General features: G+C 45.2%; 1 protein-coding gene and 1 long non-coding RNA gene across 3 annotated transcripts in view; one reads left to right on the forward strand and one right to left on the reverse strand.

The window, feature by feature from the left end:
• LOC144770428 (uncharacterized) overlaps positions 1-22,935 on the forward strand; it is a 398,083-nt gene that overhangs the window by 129,632 nt on the left and 245,516 nt on the right. Inside the window, exon 2 of the long non-coding RNA XR_013598891.1 lies at positions 12,548-12,643. This is a non-coding gene — a long non-coding RNA (uncharacterized LOC144770428). The remainder of the gene's footprint in view (positions 1-12,547; positions 12,644-22,935) is intronic.
• The window catches only part of LOC144770427 (sulfotransferase 2A1-like), a 117,742-nt gene that overhangs the window by 67,494 nt on the left and 27,313 nt on the right, over positions 1-22,935 (reverse strand). The window lies entirely within an intron of this gene.

The following is a 22,935-nucleotide window of genomic DNA, read 5'->3' on the forward strand; positions in this document are numbered from 1 at the left end:
CACGCCCGTCCCCGCCCTCGTGACCTGCCCGTCACAGGGTGAGGGAACGAGCAGCGTGGGGCGCTCTGGCGGCGGCCGGCAGGGAGGTCAGGAGGCGTCAGGGGGTGCGCGATGTCCAGGGCGCAGCCCCTGCAAGATGGAGGCAAGGTAAGTAAAAAGTCTCGAAGATTAAAAGGTTTTCGTTGCGCCGCGCCTCAGCAGCGTTGTGGCTCCCTCGGGAGATCTAAACAGTGACAGGGCCTGAACTCGCCCTGCTGAAATAGATTACCAGGGGGGGAGGGACAGAGAAGCAGCCCCGCCAACCACAGAGCAGCCCGAGATGGTGGGCACGCCCGTCCCCGCCCTCGTGACCTGCCCGTCACAGGGTGAGGGAACGAGCAGCGTGGGGCGCTCTGGCGGCGGCCGGCAGGGAGGTCAGGAGGCGTCAGGGGGTGCGCGATGTCCAGGGCGCAGCCCCTGCAAGATGGAGGGAAGGTAAGTAAAAAGTCTCGAAGATTAAAAGGTTTTCGTTGCGCCGCGCCTCAGCAGCGTTGTGGCTCCCTCGGGAGATCTAAACAGTGATGTGATCAGTAATGTCAAACGAGATGTCATCAGTGATGTCAAACGAGATGTCATCAATGATGTCATCAGTGATGTCATCAGTGATGTCATTTGAGATGTCATCAGTGATGTTATTTGAGATGTCATCAGTGATGTCATCAGTGATGTCATCAGTGAGGTCATCAGTGAGGTCATCAGTGATGTCACTGACCATGTCATGAATGATGTAATATGTGACATGATCAGCAGTGGATGGCGGGTGAGCGATATATAGTTAGTGCAACTAACTATATATGCGAATTTCAATGGTTTTGTGTGAGTAAAATAAGGTTTTGTAAATGCTAATTCCTAACTATATATGGTCTATAACCTATGGTTTTTCAGTGAATATATATATATATATATATATATATATATATATATATATATATATATATATATATAGGTTCACAGCGTGTAGCCACAACAGCTACGCCATGCACTCTCCTTGACAGCAACAAAAGTTACTCACTCCCAGTCTCGTGCGTGCATCTCAAAAAAGTATTTATTCTTTCAGTTGCAGCATCATGAAAATAAACATGGAAAAACCCAACGCGTTTCAGCGACTCCTTCGCCTTGGTCACGGGTAATTACAATGTCAACATTCAAACACTAAATAAAGTTTCACGTGAGAAAAGTGCTCAAAATAAACAAGGGACTCATGGTCCTAATCTCGCGGCCATCTTGGAGTGTAGTAATAACATCAGTGTGACCCATGCATACGTTTTAAACCTACCCAAACCTTAATGCATAAAGACACTCCAGTCATTTAAATCAGGTATTGGGGTAAAATAAACGTGTTATGAAGGTAAATCAATTGTCATTATACCAAAAGGAAACTGTGGCTTATAATCTGTTCCATAGGCTGTCACCACGATCAAAACCTAACATAAGTTAATATTCACAAAATACGTAAACTCAAGTGAGTCAGTATAACCCAATATAAGGTTATTTTCTTAATTTGTAAACTGTGACCTTCCCACTAGGAAATTCAGGTCTAAATTTGTACATCAGTGGTTATTAGTGCAGCTTATATTTTGAAAAAGTCTCAAGTGAGAGAACATAGTCACAAGTCCATACGATCTTCAGTGCTCATCACCCCAGTGAGGTTTCCCTTCATTTCATCATGCTTCCATACCTGAAATATAAAGCAATGGGCCAATCAGAACTCCTATATTATAAATCATCTAGGTCCTATCACGGCCATGAGTTCTCAAAATCAGTGAAAAAGTGAAACAGTTAACAATAATTAAAATTAAAATCATCAGAAAAGCACTTAGTCGACTTCAGGTACCATCAAATGCATACGATAATATTATAGAGGAGAGTGCATGGCGTAGCTGTTGTGGCTACACGCTGTGAACCTGCATTTACACAGGGTAACCTTCGCCCCTGATTTGCACCGTTGTCTCAAGGGTCCCGGCATTTCGGAAGGAAGTGGAACTGCATATATTACCTACTGGCGGTCGCCAGTAGGTATATATAGTTAGGATTTTTTCTCTATGGGTTTTTTGAAAATTCTATGTCTAATAACTTTGGCGTTTGTGGACGGAATTGGCTGAAATTTTCAGGAAAATGGCACATTTGGTTTCTGAGCAGCCCCTGAAAATTGGGGGGGGGGGTTCGTCCAGGGGGGGGGGTCGAGAAAAAAGGGGGGTCCCAAAACGTGTTTTTAACATTGAGTTTTCCATAGGGCGGTTGGCCTCACTTTTAGCCCGAACGGCTGAATGGATTTGCACGAAACTTGGCAAAATTGTAGGGACTGGTAGCCCGATGTGCCTTTTGTAGGTCTCAATATATGTGCTACAGTGGATTTTGAGAAATTAACGTTTAAAAAAAGATATATATCTGTAACAGCGGACCGGGCAGCGCTCCAGGACGCGTACTTTTCGAGCAACGGAGCTTTGTGAAGCGAAGCTGATTGGTTCTCTGGCGTCTGTAAACATTCCAAACAGTCCATAGCGGCCGCCATCTTGTCTGTCGGTAGGATCGAGAGACAAGAGGAGGCCAAAGCGAAGGGGCAAATGACCATAAGGGGGAATAGTAGATCCTCGCTGACCCCCTAGGTTTGATGTGGAGGTTTTAAAAGGGCCCCGCGGGGCAAAAAAAAAAAATAATAATAATAATCGAACGGCTGAATGGATTTGCACGAAACTTGGCAAAATATTAGGGACTGGTAGCCCGATGTGCCTTTGTTAGGTCTCAATATATGTGCTCCAGTGGATTTTGAGAAATTAACGTTCAAAAAAAGATATATATCTGTAACAGCGCTCCGCTTCGCGTACTTTTCGCGTTACGGAGCTTTGCGAAGCGAAGCTGATTGGCTCTCCGGTGTCTGTAAACATTCCAAACAGTACGTAGCGGCCGCCATCTTGTCTGTCGGTAGGATCGAGAGACAAGAGGAGGCCAAAGCGAAGGGGCAAATGACCATAAGGGGGCATAGTAGATCCTCGCTGACCCCCTAGGTTTGATGTGGAGGTTTTAAAAGGGCCCCGCGGGGCAAAAAAAAAATAATATTAATAATAATCGAACGGCTGAATGCATTTGCACGAAACTTGGTAAAATATTAGGGACTGGTAGCCCGATGTGCCTTTGCTAGGTCTCAATATATGTGCTTCAGTGCATTTTGAGAAATTAACGTTCAAAAACAAGATATATATCTGTAACAGCGCTCCGCTTCGCGGAGATAAAATTATATCTGTATTACCTAGCTGTTGCTAACACCAGTTAGCGACGGCTAGTAGGAGATAGCGACCATCTTGGGCCCCACTTTGCATGTGAGTGATATTTATCACTAATGACATGCAAAGTGGGCATGCCAAGATGTTAGCGACTGGAAACAGTCGCTAACATCGCTATCTCCTATTATCAACTTTTGGAAATATTCGAGATAAGCGCGAATATCTCCAAAAAGTAACAGCTGCCCTGAGCAGTTCTTAGCCATGTTATCCAATGGGAGGTGGATAACATGGCTAAGAGCATTAGCTCGGTAATGCATGAATATCGCTGAGTTTTCAGCGATATTAATGCATTGCGGTCGTTTTTTATCGTATTTGCGATAAACCTTGATAATAGCAAGGTTTATCTGCGATAATTTCTGACGGTAAAAAAATCTTTGCAATGCATCGTTAGGGATAAATATCGCTTAACTTTGGTAATATGCCCCAACGTCTGTTAACGTTCGATTCGAAGGAAATCAGGAAGTGTTGAAAAACATTGTCTGCGCCATCTTGTCTTTTTTCAAATGCCACACTTTTGTCGTGCACGGCAGCCATTTTAGATGCCTTGACCAGACCCACTCTGTGCACGCTGTCGATCCTTAGCATGGCTCCCCACCCTCGCAAGCATCTCACCCAGGCAGTGGTCACCCCCGCTCTCTGTCTTATGCATGGGTAATAAACCTCCCCCCATCTGCGCTGCTCTTCCCTGAGAATCACACCCTGTACCCGCCCGACACCTCCCTTTCGCCCTATTCACTACCGCACCCTCTGACACTCCTTTTCCTCTGTGTCCGATTGTCCAGGCCGGTCCTAGGCTATCAGCTAGCCCTGCAGATGTAGTTTATGGCCACAGCTGTAAAGAATCACCCCTCTTCAAAGGAGTTATAGTAGATCAAGGCCCACACTCGATGAGATCCGTCACAGCAGAAGCGTTGCTATTATCTGAAAACCATCCTGTATCGTGATTGGGGAGGGGACCGAGCGTGAAGCGGAAGATTCCAGGGATGACTCTTTGTACATCAAAGTTTTTACAATTATGTGTCACATTAAAAATATATAGCACTCCGACAAAGTAGTAAGATTATAAAACTTTAATAATTTATAAATATATACAAGAAAACAAAAATAGTAATAACATATAAACATTTTTAGGGAAAAACAACGAAGTAGCGGTCGGCTGTGCGAATAGTCCCAACGCAGCACAACGTCCAGATTTCCGGCGTGGGGCGTCGCGGGGGGTGGGTCATCAGTAGCAAACTGGTGTGCGAATAGTTCCAAGGCAGCAGAACGATGGCACCAAGGTGATGTCCAGTAAGTTGCCGCACTGGTTTTGGTATCCTACAATGCTGCTCCGAATAACGGCGTGGGGCGCCCCGGGGGAGGCGGCGTGAACGGGCCTCTCCAGGTGGAGTGTCATCTGTTGTAGTGGGGCGCCCCTTTACCGTTTCAGTTGCCATTCCGTCCGTTTTTGGTCCACTGTGTCAAAAGCCGCAATTCAGCTGAGTTGCGCCCACTCTTGCGGTGCAGCGATAGGCGGCTGTCACAGGACTCTCAAAATGGCGGCAGGCTCTTTCCTTTTTGGGCCTGGTCCACTGAAATGGCCCTGGGACACCTTGGAAATCGGACGCTTGTCTGCTAGGTCTTGGACCCCATTCTCGAAAGCGTCCCCTCCGCCTTGAGAATTCATCAAAAGTTTTGGCGGCCCCGACTCCTGCAGGCTTCTGGTGGGGAGCGGCTGCCATGATTGCTCGCGGAATGACCACGACGGAGCTACGAGATGGTGGTGCTCTCATGCTGACGCCAGTTTAGTCTGAAACATCCAGAAACAAGGTGGGGCTTTCATCGTTTGGGAAAAAAAAAAAGTTTTCATCCAATGAAAAGTGTTGTTTTTAGGTCATATGATCAAGCCTTCTATCATTAGGAAACCAAAAGTAAAATGAACCAATGAAAAGTTTTATAAACAAGTCACATGACCTGTTATGCGGCATAGGGTATAAAATGCGGAGAAAATACGTTGGCACGTGAGGCGGCGTCAGTAGCGGACCGATGTGCGAATAGGCCAAAGGCAATACAACGCGCCAAGATCCGGATGGCACCGAGGTGGTGTCCAGCAAGTTGCAGCACTGGTGTGGCCATCCTACAATGCTGAAAGTCGGCGTGGGGCGCCCCGTTGGCCTGTGAGTTTGCGTCAGTAGCGGACCGATGTGCGAATAGGCCGAAGGTAGCACAACGCGCCAAGATCCGGATGGCACCGAGGTGGTGTCTAGTAAGTTGCCGCACTGGTGTGGCCATCCAACAATGCTGAAAGTCGGCGTGGGGCGCCCCGTTGGCCTGTGAGATGGCGTCAGTAGCGGACCGATGTGCGAATAGGCCGAAGGCAGCACAACGCGCCAAGATCCGGATGGCACCGAGGTGGTGTCTAGTAAGGTGCACTGGTGTGGCCATCCTACAATGCTGAAAGTCGGCGTGGGGTGCCCCGTTGGCCTGTGAGTTTGCGTCAGTAGCGGACCGATGTGCGAATAGGCTGAAGGCAGCACAACGCGCCAAGATCCGGATGGCACCGAGGTGGTGTCTAGTAAGTTGTCGCACTTCTGTGGCCATCCTACAATGTTGAAAGTCGGCGTGGGGCGCCCCGTTGGCCTGTGAGATGGCATCAGTAGCGGACCGATGTGCGAATGGGGCCAAAGGCAGCGCAACAATATTTTCTGACTGACACCACAAGGCGCTGAGATGCCAAGATCCGGATGGCACCGAGGTGATGTCTAAGTTGCGGACTGATGTGCGAATGGGGCCAAAGGCAGCGTAACAATATTTTTTGTATGGAAGATACCACTAGGCGTTGAGATGCCAAGATTCGGATGGCACCGAGGTGATGTCTAGCAAGTTGCTGTACTGGTGTGGTCATCCTACAATGCTGAAACTCGGCGTGGGTCGCCCCATTAGCCTGTGAGATGGCGTCAGTAGCGGACCGATGTGCGAATAGGCCGAAGGCAGCACAACGCGCCAAGATCCGGATGTCACCGTGGTGGTTTCATAGTTGAGAGGCACTTCATCTGCAGTGGGGCGCCGAGATCCGGATGGCACCGAGGTGATGTCTAGCAAGTTGCTGTACTGGTGTGGTCATTCTACAATGCTGAAAGTCGGCGTGGGGCGCCCCATTAGCCTATGAGATGGCGTCAGTAGCGGACTGATGTGCGAATGGGGCCAAAGGCAGCGCAACAATATTTTCTGAAGAGAAGACACCAAAAGGTGCTGACATTCCAAGATCCGGATGGCACCGAGGTGGTGTCTAGCAAGCTATGCAGTTGAGTTGTGTGCGCACTTGCGGCGAATAGGTCGAAGGCAGCATAACAATGTTTTTTGAATAGAAGACACCACAAGGCGTTGAGATTCGGTTACCACCGAGGTGATGTCTAGCAAGTTGCCGCACTGGTGTGGCCATCCTACAATACTGCTCCGAATAACGGCGTGGGGTGCCCGAAGGGGGGGGGAGCCGGCGTGAATGGGCCTTCCTAGGTGGAGGCTCGTCTGCTGTAGTGGGGCGCCCCTTTACCGTTTCAGTTGCCATTCAGCTGAGTTTCGGCTGCTCTTGATGCTACAGCGACAGGCGGCTGCAAGAGGACTCTCAAAATGGCGGCCTGTTCTTTGGATTTGGGCCTGGTCCACTAAAATGGCCCTGGGACACCTTAGAACTCGGACGCTCGATTTTTTTTTCCTTTCCTGTACATGCAAAAAAAGGTAAATGCCCGGTACGTTACACGCTTCATCTGCCACGATGAACTCTCCAGAGGAACCGAAAAAAAATATAGTTGTGGTAACTATACCATGCATCGTCATATGGAGAGGTGGCACCAATTAATTATAGTGCTGCATAAAAGAGAGATTTGGAGGAGAACCCCTGACCTGCTAGTACATTCATCAAAGAAGTGGCACTGAGAGCTTCAGAGGCAAGGGAAACGGTCCCAAATATTTAGAAGAACTTTGGAAAGATTAAAATGACATGTTTAGATTGTGGCAAATTAATTTCATGTGGACAGATGAGTGTTACTCTAATAAATACAGCATATGAACATCATCATAGTCGATGGTTGGTAGAGACATTTTGACTATATCCTGGACCTGCCCGTCCTCGCCCAAAATGGCGCCGGAATAAATGGGACTCGTAACTCCTTGTTGTGTACTGGTTGCAGAACCTTGAAATCACGAGATACGTATGCAGTTTTGAAGCACATGGCGGGCGGGGACGAGAATTGATTGAATATTTCGACATCCCTATTGATATTAAGTTCTGATGTGTTATTGATTACTGTACTATTGAAAGTTCGAATTAACGTCACCCATGGTACTTGCCCGCAAATGTATATCTAGATAATTTTATTGTAACTGGCCCTGTCGTATTTTAATTATAAAATGTACGTCCACCGATTCCGTAACTGTTAGACACCTTAGTTCTTGCAACCTAATGGCCCGCCCGTTACGTTCCTCTACAGTGTAAATGTCTACTCATCATATACGATTACAGTTTGCTCTGTGGCAGGCCCACGTGGTTATAGGCTCGTATTTGTATAATGAAATTTTCACAATAAAGGTTTTTAAAAGAAAACATGGTAGTAGTATATACATTGGTAAAGTTTTTAATAATAGTGACTGTTTTAGAATCATTAAAAGGCAAGTGAAATAAAGCAGACCAATTACATGAAGGGTAAAAGGTATAATACGAAGGAACGCAGTAAAGATAAATGGTCAAGGGCTGTTGTGTTTTCTATTCCTGCAACATAAAGTGATCGATAAGAATCTCATATTCAGGCGTATCGGCGACTAAGACAGCAGGTCGACCCTCTTTTGCTCAACGGCTCCGTCATGGGACGAAGAAACGCTCTTTTTCTCGAAAAAAGAATATATTTTACTTGCAGGACAGTTGTAAAATTTCCGGGAAAGTACATTAGCCTGGAACATTATAACATATATTTAAGAAGTAATGAAAAGCGTAATTTTTAGGTCATATGACCAAGCCTTTCATCATTACAATAAGAAAAGTAAAATGAACCAATGAAAAGTTTTATTAACAAGTCACATGACTTGTTATGCTTACGTTACGCGCTGCGCGCCCCGGATGACTTCCGGATGCGCTAACGCGGCGCGTCATATGACGCATTACGCGACAACGCAGGTACAGAATATAGTCAAAATGTCTCCACCAACCAGCGGTCGGAACACAACCCCTTTCAGCAGGCTAAATAGTTCTGTTAAATGACAACAGAAGGGACAGGCAACAAGAACCATCAGTCAAAGAGGGGAGGGCTAGTTCTTCTCTACCGGGTTACATTGGGGCGCTACCGGAACTGATCGAATTGGTAGTCTACAGTGTTTCTGGATGTTTCAGACTGAAGCTGGGGTTAGCATGAGAGCAGCACCATTTCGTAGCTCCGTCGTGGTCATTCCGCAACCAATCATGGCAGCCGTTCTTTATCATTATTTTGGGCGGGGTGGGTGGCGGAGCCGAGCTGTTTTGCAGCCATCATTGTGTGGAGTTCAGTTCATCTCACTAGTTTTGTATTTGTAATGAGGGGTTGTTCCTAATGTTTCTATTTTAGCGAGGTCAAAAAGAGATCCCATTAGTGGCCTACTGATTTTGCTCGATTCCTTTTCTTTTTTTTTTACACGATTTTTCGTTATCTGCAAAGACTAAACAGAGCATTGCGACTCTGTGTTTGTTTGTAAATAGAGAATGAACCAAAGAGTACTAATTCTAAAACAGTAAATACTTGGATAACAATCAATCAAATGGAGAGAGAAGCAGGCACGACGGATTACAACGGGGGCAAAGGCCTGCGTTAACTACCTTTCACTATCTGCAAAGAGAGAGTACTCCTAATAGAAATGAGGGGGGGGGGCACCATTCAAAGCAGATCAGTGTGCATAAACACGAAAATGTTTTCACTTACCACGTACTTGACATTCGACAGCTTATGATATTTGCTATTAAAAAAACATTGAAATTCACTGAAAAAACCATAGGTTATAGACCATATATAGTTAGGAATTAGCATTTACAAAACCTTGAAAATTCACTGAAAAAACCATAGGTTATAGACCATATATAGTTAGGAATTAGCATTTAAAAAACCTTATTTTACTCACACAAAACCATTGAAATTCCATATATAGTTAGTTGCACTAACTATATATCGCGCACCCGCAATCCACTGCTGATCATGTCACATATTACATCATTCATGACATGGTCAGTGACATCACTGATGACATCACTGATGACATCTCAAATGACATCACTGATGACATCTCATTTGACATCATTCTTGTGCTAATACGATAAATCTCTTCAGACTCTAATATAACCTTAGATACACTCAGTGTATACAGACACTCACACACTGCCACTCATCAATGGAGTTACTCACACACCCAGTCAGTCATGCAAAGAAACAATCTCACCTCCATTTCTTCAACTATACAGTTAAACACACCTTACTTATTGAAACATATACTAACACATATTTACTCTCTTATACAATCCCTGATACAAGTTCACAATGATCGATACAACCACTCACTCATTCAGTGGCTCTCATGCACAGTTATTTATATATGCCAACTATCACATTTACTGTGTTTTACATATGTACTTACTATGACATGTAGCATTGAGATATCCATTAACTCATCAATACACTCATGCACACAGTCAACTGCCCATGTAGCTGTTTCCACATGCACTCTTGAACTCATACACCTAGTGAATAAACTGCTCACACATCTATGCATAGAGTCACACACCTTCCAGCCACCCCCACACAAACTCAATCTCCCATAGAAATACTTGGGCAACCAATTAATAACACATATAGCCTCTCGTATAGCTAATGATCAACACATGCAGCAGTTTACAGAACAACAGACATAATGATGCACAAATTAAGACAGTTTAGTCACTAACCCATGCACTCAGTGAGACACATTTAATCACTCACTCATACATTCAGTCATGCACCTACTAAATCCTTCGTCCAGACACGTATACTTCCACTGTCATTTGAGATGTCATCAGTGATGTCATCAGTGATGTCACTGACCATGTCATGAATGATGTAATATGTGACATGATCAGCAGTGGATTGAGGGTGCGCGATATATAGTTAGTGCAACTAACTATATATGGAATTTCAATGGTTTTGTGTGAGTAAAATAAGGTTTTTTAAATGCTAATTCCTAACTATATATGGTCTATAACCTATGGTTTTTTCAGTGAATTTTCAAGGTTTTGTAAATGCTAATTCCTAACTATATATGGTCTATAACCTATGGTTTTTTCAGTGAATATATATATATATATATATATATATATATATATATATATATCTCCAAAACAAAAAGGGTGCCCTTGAGGAAACGCCGACACAGTTGGTAAGTATCTCCATCGTTTATTTCAGGCAGCAGGCACAGCGTAACATCTCTCTCACATAAAGAATGCCAAATGCATTTCGGGCTCCCGCCCTTGTTCACTGGCTGTTCATAAAAACATCAGCAGCTGTGTGGACTAAATATCATTACGACCCGCCCCAGTGGGCTTCTTGCCTCAATGCTTGTTGGGTGTAGTAGTCCGTAAGAGAACCATTGTTGGTGCTGTTAGATATTCGTGCAAAGTTCAAAACTGTATTCCCCAAGTGGGTTCTATGGGGGAGATGCACCACAGTACCTGCGAGTGTCCAGTCCCAAAATATCGGATTCACCAACTCCTCATGGCCCCCGATTCTTCAAGTGCCAAAGGACCGCTGTGGTGCATCTCCCCCATAGAACCCACTTGGGGAATACAGTTTTGAACTTTGCACGAATATCTAACAGCACCAACAATGGTTCTCTTACGGACTACTACACCCAACAAGCATTGAGGCAAGAAGTCCCACTGGGGCGGGTCGTAATGATATTTAGTCCACACAGCTGCTGATGTTTTTGTGAACAGCCAGTGAACAAGGGCGGGAGCCCGAAATGCATTTGGCATTCTTTATGTGAGAGAGATGTTACGCTGTGCCTGCTGCCTGAAATAAACGATGGAGATACTTACCAAATGTGTCAGCGTTTCCTCAATGGCAACCTTTTTGTTTTGGATATAAGTGCGGCGTGCCTCGTCGCGGAAACGCTCCGCCGCCTGAACAGCGGTCCTTTGGCACTTGAAGAATCGGGTGCCATGAGGAGTTGGTGAATCCGATATTTTGGGACTGGACACTCGCAGGTACTGTGGTGCATCTCCCCTATAGAACCCACTTGGGGAATACAGTTTTGAACTTTGCACGAATATCTAACAGCACCAACAATGGTTCTCTTACGGACTACTACACCCAACAAGCATTGAGGCAAGAAGTCCCACTGGGGCGGGTCGTAATGATATGTAGTCCACACAGCTGCTGATGTTTTTGTGAACAGCCAGTGAACAAGGGCGGGAGCCCGAAATGCATTTGGCATTCTTTATGTGAGAGAGATGTTACGCTGTGCCTGCTGCCTGAAATAAACGATGGAGATACTTACCAACTGTGTCGCCGTTTCCTCAAGGGCAACCTTTTTGTTTTGGATAGATATATATATATATATATACACACACACACACACACACACACACACACACCCACACACTGAAACTTAACTCCAACCCATCCAAAAAACTCCTATCCATCCTATCAAAAGGCATAAACCTGATCTTAACCCTTAAACTGACTCAAATTGTGACTCTTAACAAGACCATGACTCCTACATATACCATACTATAACAGATGTTAAACGCAACATTAGTAATGAAGAGGAGTGCAACCCTAACCTTAACCGGTGACCTAACCCCAAGTTGTAATCTAATTCTTACTCCAACCGTGATCCCAACCTTTACCCAGATCATAAATCTGCCACAAACTGTAATCCTGATATAATTTTTCACATTATCTTAATTTTAAAGAAGGAAAACGTTACCTACCATGCAAGTATCCATTCGTAACTTGTCCTGCTGTAGATTCATATAATTTGCATACTCTAGTGTTGGGCTTGGAAATTGCAAGTTCTTTTTGTTTGAAATAGTATTTGAGTCACATGGTAGTATGTGACTCCTCCCTTAGTTGTCAATGCTCATGGGCACAGTCTCTATTGTTTTTCGAACATCGGGGGAGCACGAGTATGGAGTAGTGATGTGTGATAATATGGTGTCCATGCAAATAATGTATAATTAATGTTACTGTTGCCGGTAGGTGACTGGTCGCCAACCCTGCTCTTACCCTGACTCCAAGGAGGAAGGTGGACTAATGTTAATCTACAGCACTACAAGTTAAGAACATGCTTACAGGGTAAGTAACCTTTGCCATTCACATGTGGGGCTGTAAATATGCATGTTCTGCATAGACTGTGAAGTAGCACTTCCCAATGCGGCGGTTAGTCAGTGGATGATGCAGATGTTTGAAGTAACGTTTGCAGTAAAGTTTGTAGCACAGTTTAGCCAACCTTAGCCTAATGACAAAGTAATGCTCTGTAAATGTGTGTGGGGTTGACCATGTAGATGGTGTACATAGGTCCGCTACGGGAATATTCCCTAAAAAGCCAAAGTTTCTCCTTTTTCCCTAACAAGTGTGGCCTAAAAGGGACAACCCTTTTTGCTTTAAGCTAACATGTTTGGATACATTTAACAATCCATCTATCTATGCCAGCTTTTGATACTGCGTGCCCTTCGTGAGGTTTAGCAAAAGTGACAAAAAGTTCCTGAATTTTATGAAAAGGTTTGGTTCCTTCAATGTAGTACATTAGACCTCTTGGAACATCTAAAGTGTGGAGGGCCTCTTCCAAAACGGGGTCTGGGTGAGAAAAAAAGACTGGTAGCTCAATTGTAAAGTTATGGTGAAAAAGAGAAACCATTGTAGGAATGTATTTAGTGTCAGTTCTAAAGACAAGCCTATCAGAGTGGATCTGAATGAAAGGTTCCTGTAAAATGAGGGCCTGCACTTCCCAGGAGAAGAACTGCTGAGAGCCAGAGTGCAGTGGCTGAAGTTGGGGCACCATCAATGTAGTGCATACCACATTGTGTTTCGAAAGAGGGACAGCTGGAACTCTAGGTGGTATAACTCTGATAAGACCTTTTATGAAGGTTTTATTACTCAGATTATAAAAAGAGAAGAATGTTCTCTGTTCTGCATATATGTGGCAATAGCTGCAAGGTGTAGACAAATGGAGGTATATGCTAACCCTAACTTCTGAAGATGAAGTAAATACCAGTCAATGTTTTTGACTGCATCCTTGAGGGGGTCCAGATTTTTAGAACTGCAGTAGAGGACAGAACATTTTCACTTTGCAGTATAGCAGGCTCTAGTAGTACGTCGGTGGGCTTCTTTAAGCATGTCCATGCTCTTTGTGCAAGCATGTCCATGCTCTTTGTGCAAGCTTTAGATAGCTGAACTTTAAGACCTCTGGTGCCAAATTCATTGATTGAGTTGCCTGGGTTGGGGAGTCGGATTGTGTCCTTTTTCGTTGTTAGAAGGTAAACCTGTTGGAGAGCAGACAAATTAAGGAGAGTGGAGAACCACATGTCTGGCCCATATGGGAGCCACTAGGATAAGGGTGAGAGTTGTTTGTTGGAGCTTCCTTACCATGTACAGAAGGAGTGGGAGAGGAGGAAAAACATTTAGAAATCGGATCATTTCATTCTTAGAGCACTGCCCATGGGTGTGGAAAAGTGGAGGCAAAGTTTTGCCATTTCGGGATTTCATAAGTGGTGAATTGGTCTATCCACAGGAATACCCAGTGATGGGAGTAGAACCTGTGAGTGGAGTCCACATTTGTGGCCTTCTTGATGAGGCCTGCTGAGCAGGTTAGGAAAGTCATTGTCCACGCCCACAAGATACTCTGCAAAAAGACAGTAGTGATGAAAACCACTTAAAGTAAGTGTCACCCTGTTTCTGCAGGTAATACACAGCGGTCATACTTTCTACCTTTACTAGAGCTACCTTGTCCTGAATGTTCTGGAAGAAAGCTTTTATGTCTAGGTGGATAGAAAGACAATCCAGGTAGTTGATATAGAACCCCTGCGGCTGGGGTGACCAGAGACCCCGAACAGTCAAGCTGTGGAGATGTACTCTTCAGCCAACTAGAAATGCATCACTTGTGGAATGCGGTCGCTGAAGGGCTGGCCCTGCAACAGGTTATTGTTGCACCACCAGTGAAGAGAACAATGAGCACTGGCACTTACCAACACTAGATCCTGTAAATGGCACTCTGCTTCTGACCATTCTTCCAAGAGGTATTCCTGCAATGAGCACATACATAGTATGGCATGGGGAAATATGGCAATGCAAGAAGCCTTCAGCCCCAATAAGCACATTGCGGTTCTGAATTGAAGAGGTGATTTGGCTGAACAAGAGGTAGAAGTTGAAGGAAAGCTAACCCCCTTTGAGGCTTGATCTTGCCTTGCCAGTGACGATACTGAGAAATGAGCCCAGAAAGGGATGGATTTGTATGGACTGAAGGTGGGATTTTGTGGCATTTGTGAACCCCAAGCTGTGGGGCAAGGAGATGGTGGCTTCACACTGCTACCTGCCCATGCTCTTGATCAGCCAATAGTCTGCATATGGGGAAATGTGTGCCCTCTTCTGAGGTGGGAAACCACAGCCACTAGGTGTTTGGTGTCACCACGGACCCAAGGGGATTTACCAAAGGGGATTAACTTGTATTGGTAGTGATGTCCATTTAACATGAACTAAAGGTAGCGTTGATGCACAGGATGGAGGGGTATGTCGAAGGTGTCCTTCAGATTCAGGTAAGTCTCATGTTGTCATGCTGCTGCAGCAGAGGCATAACATCATGAAGGCTTGTCGTATGGAGATGTTCCCAGAGGATGCATTTATTAAGGGGCCTTAGGTCAAGAACTGTCCTGAGAGAGCCCTTATTTTGGGAGATTATAAACTATAGGGAATAAGCACCTTTGCCCTGGTGTCGTAGGGGCATTGGCTCCATGACCTCATTGAGTACGTGCACATGCACATGTTCATGGAGGAGGCAGACGTATTCTACACTTAAGGTGTGGACATAAAGTGGAATGCTTGGTGGGATTAAGAGAAGCTCTAGATAATACCCATGCTAAATGAGCTCTAGAACCCAGAGGGCTGTGGTGATTTCTTCCTAACGTGGGAGAAACCCCTGTAATCCCCCGAAAGGCCATAGTAAAGGATTTGTGGCAAATCAATGCTTGGAGGTAGAGGCCTCGTTTTTGGAGGTGACCATCTCTGACCCAATTGTTGTTACTCCAATATGTTGAGTTGGTGTAGTTCCTACCGCCTTGATGATTGAATGAATGCTGCAGGTGTTGATATGACTGGGACTGTTCTGAGGAAATAGTCTTTGGTGTGCCCATATACCGCTGCCTGTGAAAGGAACCCCTAGTGGGTGGAGTTTGGAGGGACCCCCATGCTCTTTGCTATTTCCTTGCGTTTGTTAATCATTTTTTCTAAAATAACAACTCAGCTACTTATGGGCAAAAGAGCTGCTCGCCAACAAAGGGTCAATGAATGAGATGTTACTGTACCTCTGGCTTAATACCAGAAATATGGAGCCATGAGTGCCTACATAGGATTATAGGGGTCTTTACCTCTCTGGCCACTGTAGTGGCAGCACTAAATGCACATGAATGGTGGCATACGAAATTATTTTGTCTTTGGCAAAAATGTATTCCCCTTTCCCAGTAAACTGTTCTGTGCAGCGCTGAAGCAGAACCTCCTCCGCCCACCTCCTCCCATCGTACCGTGAGTGGAGGCTCACAGAAGTTAGTGATCCATCAGTGTGTGACAGCTTCCACCACAACCCTTTTTAGGTCTCGCTACGAACGCAGAGCATGCGCTGCTTCTCTAGCGCGACTCTATTGCTGCCGCTTTGGTGCTGGAAGGGAGACAAGAGGTGGCACGCCGGACAGGAGCTGTGCACTCCGTATGCGTGCACATCTCCGGTCAGCTCGCGCATCGGTGCTTTCACTTTCACTCCCCCCTCGTTGGCTCCAGGGAGCCAGCTTGTTCTCTTTTGATTTTGGCATCCTGTTCACTGTACACGATGTATGCAGATATTTAAAGAAGCGGCAGTTCATGCAGACTAATGGTTCCCCCCCACGCGCCGCCAGACTGACCGGTTTCTTTGCCAGGGTGCTCGGCGGGGTCTGGTCTCTAGCGCGGCCCCGGTCTCTGGGTCTCTTCTCGGGCCGTTTCATATTCGGCCTCTGCCGCGATGCAGGAGAGTTTTCTTGCAGCCTCACGCTGGCTGTTAACCTTCGCCCAGAGAGCTTTTACCTTGCGCGGTGGCTTCGGCTTCCCAGCTTGTTATTTAATGTTTGTTTACTAGATGTTAGTGTATCGAGCCAGAATACGGTGAGAGGTGTTCCGAAAGGAAGGTGTTTGTTCGAGGACTGTGGCCTTCCTGCAGTCTTTTTCAAATGTGGTGGCTACAACGAGGCAGGTTTTTCTGAAAACTGTGCTTAGTAGTGGGAACAGTTGCTGCGAGTTCACCTGATAATGATGTGTCATGTATTTTCTTAAAGTGTAATGTAAGGAGACACTTTTCTGCCCTTAATAGGAAGTAAAAACCTCACAGTGAACTGCAAGTTTATTAATCGGTGAACAATGTTCAGTTTTTTTGGGTACTTCATTATACCGACTCAGTCGTAGAGGTGAGAGGGAGGGCAGCTGGATGCTGAAGCCCTTCCCACAATACACACTGCAGAAATTTCTTTAAAAAAAAGCCAAACATTAGCAAATCCAATAGGTCTCAGCATTCCTAGAGCTAAGAGCATCGTCAATGACGATGTCTTTTAGCCATGTGTTAGGATGTGGATGTATGTGGTATAATTCTTGTTAATGTTCCTGGTTAAGGGTGCGATCTGTGCAAGATATTTAGTTACACTGTTCTGCTTTGTCCCATTTACTTGCAGTCTCTATATAGCATGGACTATCAGAACATTTTTCAACCAGGGCTCATTTTAAGAGGTGTGGCCAAGCGGAGCGCCCCATCCAACGTGGGTCGTTTTTTGTGCACTTCATTGCCCACTTCCAAAAATGTTTTGCAATACATTGTGCAGCTGTTATTTTATCCCATTTAAAACACAGGTTCTTTTGATCTATATCCTAAATCGGTGCAGAGTGTTTATAATGCACTTTATTGCCAGGTGAAGGACAGATCTGATGATTTATGTGATTTCTATATTTATTTTTTTAACTATTGGATGTAGTTCCTCTAGTTAGTATATTTTGTGATTGGAGGCGGGAGGAGTTAACTTATTCAGTTAGCACTTTGCCAGCTGTTGAAATCTGCGTATTCCAAAGCTGGACTTTAAGGGCAGAGTGGAGGTTTCATTACATTGTCACTCCAGTTCAACTTCCTAAGGGCTTTAATGAAGTCCTGTAAGCATAGGTGAACACACACATTACACAATATATACATAATTTGCAAAAACAAATTAACATGCTTACAATGCCGAAAGTAAATAACATCAGCTTAAATACATCAGTAGAGGTTTGTCCTTTAAAAAAAACAATCATGAAAGTAGCTTTTAAACTAATATCTAAGGTGTGTGTGGTTTAAAACTTGGTGCCTTGCGTATCTCTCTTCCTGACTGTTCTTGGTTTCTCTGCCACTAATACTTTGCATGTTTAACAAGCATTTGCAATGCAATAGGTCTCGCATTTACGCAAGTTTGAGCTGCTGGCATTGTAAATGACAATGCATTTTATTTATGCTTCAAAAACCAAAACATAAATAAAAGGCATTGCCATTTACAATGTTGATAGCTCAAATTCGCATGAATGCGAGACCTGTTGCATTGCAAATGCTTGTTCTTGTAGTTTAGATTCCCTTGCTTTCTTTATCAGGTGGGGGCATCCCCTGTGGCCTGTGCAGCAGCCCATCTACCAGCAGTGTGCACCACCAAAACCTCTGGAGGGATGTTACTCTTGATGCATGTAGGGCCTGAGGGAGAAAGTTTGAACTTGTTCTCTACTCTTGGCGTAAGTACCCCGGGTCCTGACAGGCTATCTAAATGTGTCTGTGGCATTTCTCCGCTTCCCCTTAAACATAAGAATGAATTGCATGGAACATTATGACAGAGAGCGTTTCCACAAGGAAGTCCTCATCCTCATAGATGGTGAGCATATTTACCTTGTGGTAGAGTTCAGCTCTCTGTATGACCCCATGGTATGTAACGGTCATCTGAGGGAGAGGCCTTGATTCGACTGACTCAAGGTCTGGGTCTGCTGGAAGTTCTATGTTATAATTTTTCTACAGGTCTTATGTAATCTTAAAATAAAATGGTGGATTCACGGACTAGGGCTGCCTGAATACGATTGTTGATATCCTAGGGAGGAATGTGATAGGGTGATGATGGTGGAGGTGAAGGCAGATCTTACAGAGGTGGTCACATAGACAAAAGTGATTATGAAGGGGTACTGGTGGTCACATCTCTGAGCCTCTTGGGTTGTGGAGGAGACTGGCAGGGTGTCTGGTAATGGGTCTAGGGCCCTTAGGCACTTGGAAGTGATTTTTTTTCCATTTGGGGGATAGATGAAAGTACCTTTCTGCCTTTTATAAATCTTTTCCTGCGGTTTCTCCAGGATTGGTCTCTGGGAGTTGAATAAGCCAGAGGCAGTGGATATTCTGGGCTCCGATGGCAGCTTTGGCACCAGTGGCGGCTTGAGTATTGTTTTTGGGTCGGTGATGATTTCGGCATCAAAGGCTGCATTGGTGCCAATGAAGCCTTCACCATAAAGGAATGCTTTGGCCTTTAGGTGCCTGATGGTCAACAGGAATGTTGTCCCATGCCTTAAACCAGTGCCGGCAGAGCCCAAAGACAGACAAGGCCACGAGGATGGACAGACTTGGGTCCTCGACTGGATTTCCGCTCCTTGGAATGTGTGCTCCACCTCCATGCTAGGCCTCTTCTGAAGCTTGTGGTCCTTATTTGAGGATCCGTAGAGGTGGAGGGGATATCTTCTTCCTTCTGTTCTTTGGGTTTGGATGCGCCAGAGCAAAATACCTCGGAGCTGGGCTTGCAATTTGAAGCCATTTGAAGGGCGGAAGCCATCCCCCTCTTCTTCCTTAGAACAGAGAGAGATCCATGTTGCCAAAGATGTTGGGCATGAAAACGGTGAAATGCTGCTGCATGGCGATATGCACCAATCATCGATCACTTCGCTGCCAGAGTGTTTTCTTGCAGTGAAAAGCTATATAGAAGGTACACTCTGTGTCTTTTTGGTCAGGAGAAAGACACACATTACACACCCTGTGCAGGTCGGTCCAGGAGTATTATGCATCACACGTAGTGCTCTTTTTTATAAAGACATATGTTCCATTAACCTGAATGCCACCTGAAATGATGGAAAGAGGGGAAGCGTAAGCCAGACGATGGGGAAACTCAGACTCCTCATGTTGACTATGAGGCAACAATGAAAACAGGGGGAAAAGGAATAGCAATGCCAAGAAAGTGTCTCTCTCAGAGGTGGAAATCTACGGTTTACTTTGCAGGCTCAAACTAGCAAATGCAGAACGTGTTGAGCCATAGAAACTCATCAGTAGATGTCTGAAGCCAGTGGCAGAGTAAAACGATTTAACAATGAAGTTGGTGCCCGTGCACATAGCCAACCGAGGGAGCAGTCATAATACCTCATGACTAGAAAAGACTTCTTAACCCCTTCCGCGCTCATGACGAGCTCAGCTCGTCATGAGTTACGACGCTCGTACGCTCATGACAAGCTGAGCTCGTCATGCAACGCGGATTTTTAAAAAACGCAGCGCACAGCGGGAAAACCGCTAGCGCGCATGCGGTTAAAAAAAAAATTCCAACATCTAAGACCAACAGCAGGAGTATGAAGAGCATGTGTATCTACAGCTATACAAGATCCATGTATAGTGAAAACATCATACTAAAATGACACCAGTCAAAAGAGCAGAGTTTGACATTTCACTGGTGCCCAGAGTTTGTACCTTTCCAAAACATGCTTATGTAATGCCCAAGCACTCATTTTACTCTTCCAGGTCTACAAAGCTATCATTGTAGAACCAATTTTATGTAATGTCAATTGTTTAATTCATCAGCCATGTGTTTGCTCTTTTTTTATTAAAGAAATATTAAGCCGATTATCTGAAAATATACTGAAATGGGAAAATGATCGAGAGAAAAAAAAACTAGGTGTATAGGGAAATGGAAAGGTTAATAGGGAGAAAACCAAATCAGGAGTAGGAGGGGACAGAAAGCAAGAGAAGCATTTACAGTGCTATAGGTCTCGCATTAGCAAAAGTTTGAGCTATTGGCATTTGTAAATGACACTGTCTTTTATTTATGGGTTTTTTTAAACTGATAAATGAAGCCGGTTATTCTTTCATTGTGGGCTTTAACTGTGTTACACCCGTGCACTGTGGTGTACTGTAGAACCATGGAAGTAAGCACAAGCTCACCCCGGCATTCCACCTTTAGGATGAGCAGTTTTATGCAATTAGTAGACACGCACTGTGTCAGGCAGATGCCCTAAAAAAAGTGTCATAAACTAAAACGCTAACGGTAATAATTTCTAAACACCATAGTATACCTCCTAACTGGAATTCTGCGAATCCTCTTACAGCACACAAGCAGATTATAGTCATACACTGCCTTCCAAAAATACGATACTTTTATGTGTCTGAAATGTAACTAATGGCTATTTAAAACAATGCAATATTTTAAAGCTTTTTTAGCTGTATATAAAATTACCCCAAAACCAAAAATTATAAAAAACAATAAAATGCTAGAAAGGTACCATTAAAATGTCACCTACAACTAAGGAACAAACAGAGAGACCAATACACCCATTCAAACGCCTGCTTGGACCCAGCTCACTTAAAGCAGTAAGTAAAGTGTAATACTAACAACAACAAAAAATGCAGGGGCAAACATTACAGTGCAGAGACAGCGTGCTCAAAACACGCCAATAATAAAGATGAAACTTATAACACGGAAAAAGTTCCGCACGCTACAGTGTTGTCATCATTTATTGTTCTATTTAGAGCACTGTGGCTGTGATCTGTAATTTCTGCCCCAACATTTTTTATAATTACAAGACTGTAGCGGGAGGAATTTTTTGCGCGTTCTAAGTTTCATCTTTATTACTGCCCTGTTTTCAGCACGCTAGATCTGAACTATTAAGAGTGCCCCAGCATTTTCCATGGTAAAAAGTCGCACACAACAGTTCGAAGCTACCATGCTCAAAGTTTTGAAGTGTTATGAGTGCACATTTTTACCGTGAAAAATGCTGGGACACACATAATAGTTCAGAGCAAGCGTGCTTGTTGGACTCTGCTCTTTTGGCAGGTTCATCCCTGAACTTTTTACCTTTGAATATGACATGGTGGTAGTGATTTCTGGTCTCTGCGCACTTTAGCATTGTGACCCAGTGTAAAGTGTGTGCGCTCTCCGAGTGCGTGTGGCGAGATTGGCCTGCCCTCCCATAGGAATGCATGGGGGATAGGAGTGTCCATGGTAGTTCCTGATGTGAGAGGAGTGCAGGGGCGAGTTTGGTATGTGCGAACTCGTGAGATTAAATGCTGTGCGGCGGTGTGCGCAGATTTAATGTGTCTAGTGTAGAAGTGCCACTTTTAGAAGTTGGCATTTCTGTGTGCAGTGAATGTGAATTGACCATCTGGCTTGTGAGTGACAGGGGCTGGCTGGTGTGCTTGGCTCCAGGAGCCAGGATGGGTCTGCCCAGTGGTGAATAGGGGAGATCAGCATGTAGATGGGAGGGAGGAGTTGCACCTGGGACCTGAATAGGGCGGGGCCTCCCCTCCACAATGCTGGCTCCACCCCATGTGGTGCGTCTGATGTCCCTGGCCTGTCCTGTGAATAGAGAAGAGGAGCTGAGCAAAACAAAGTGCTCATGTGCTCCCAAACCAGTTGCATCTGGTTTTCCCTAAACCCTGTGCTGTGTCACAATAGGAAAAAGCTGTATAAATAAGGGGATGTGAACCCATGAAAATGTTCTTGTTCTCCAACTTGAATCTACCAGGGACGTGCTGCTGCTGGGGCCCAGGCGAAGGCTTGCCTCCCTGGGCCCTGCCCTGCCCCTGGAAGCCTGATGGATATCCTGGACCTTGTTGCCCTTGTTCTCGCTTTTGCCAAGATTTGATGTTGCCTTGGGAACCTGAGGGCTGAGCAGCGTGGCGCTGAGGCCCTTGCCGAGGGAATCCCCCTCGTAGAGATTTCCCCCCCTCCTCTTGTGCCTTGCGCGTGCCAACCCGCTTATTGGGTTGTTTATGGTGTGCAGGTGCCCACCCTGCATCTTCATTTGGGATTTGAAATTCATATGGGTGCCGACCCCGTTTATGAGAGCCCTGGCTGAAGGAGTGCAGCCTGTTTTCGGCGGAGGGGGCGCGAGGCACATTGTCGGTGCCAGCCCCTCGCGCTGATCCCGTAAAGTCCTGCCCGCAGCCCGGTGAGTTGAAGTGGCTGGGGAGGCTCTGTGGGGACTAATCGGTGCTGCCGAGTACGGGCGCGATACCATTGGATGCATTTCGAGCGGCCCCGGCTGGGAGCGGGCCGCTCCCAGAGTAAAAATAAATTCTCTCTCTTTGTGGCCATCATGAGTTACCGGGC

This window comes from Lissotriton helveticus, chromosome 7, assembly GCF_964261635.1.
Source record: "Lissotriton helveticus chromosome 7, aLisHel1.1, whole genome shotgun sequence".
In the NCBI taxonomy this organism is placed as follows: Eukaryota; Metazoa; Chordata; class Amphibia; order Caudata; family Salamandridae; genus Lissotriton; species Lissotriton helveticus.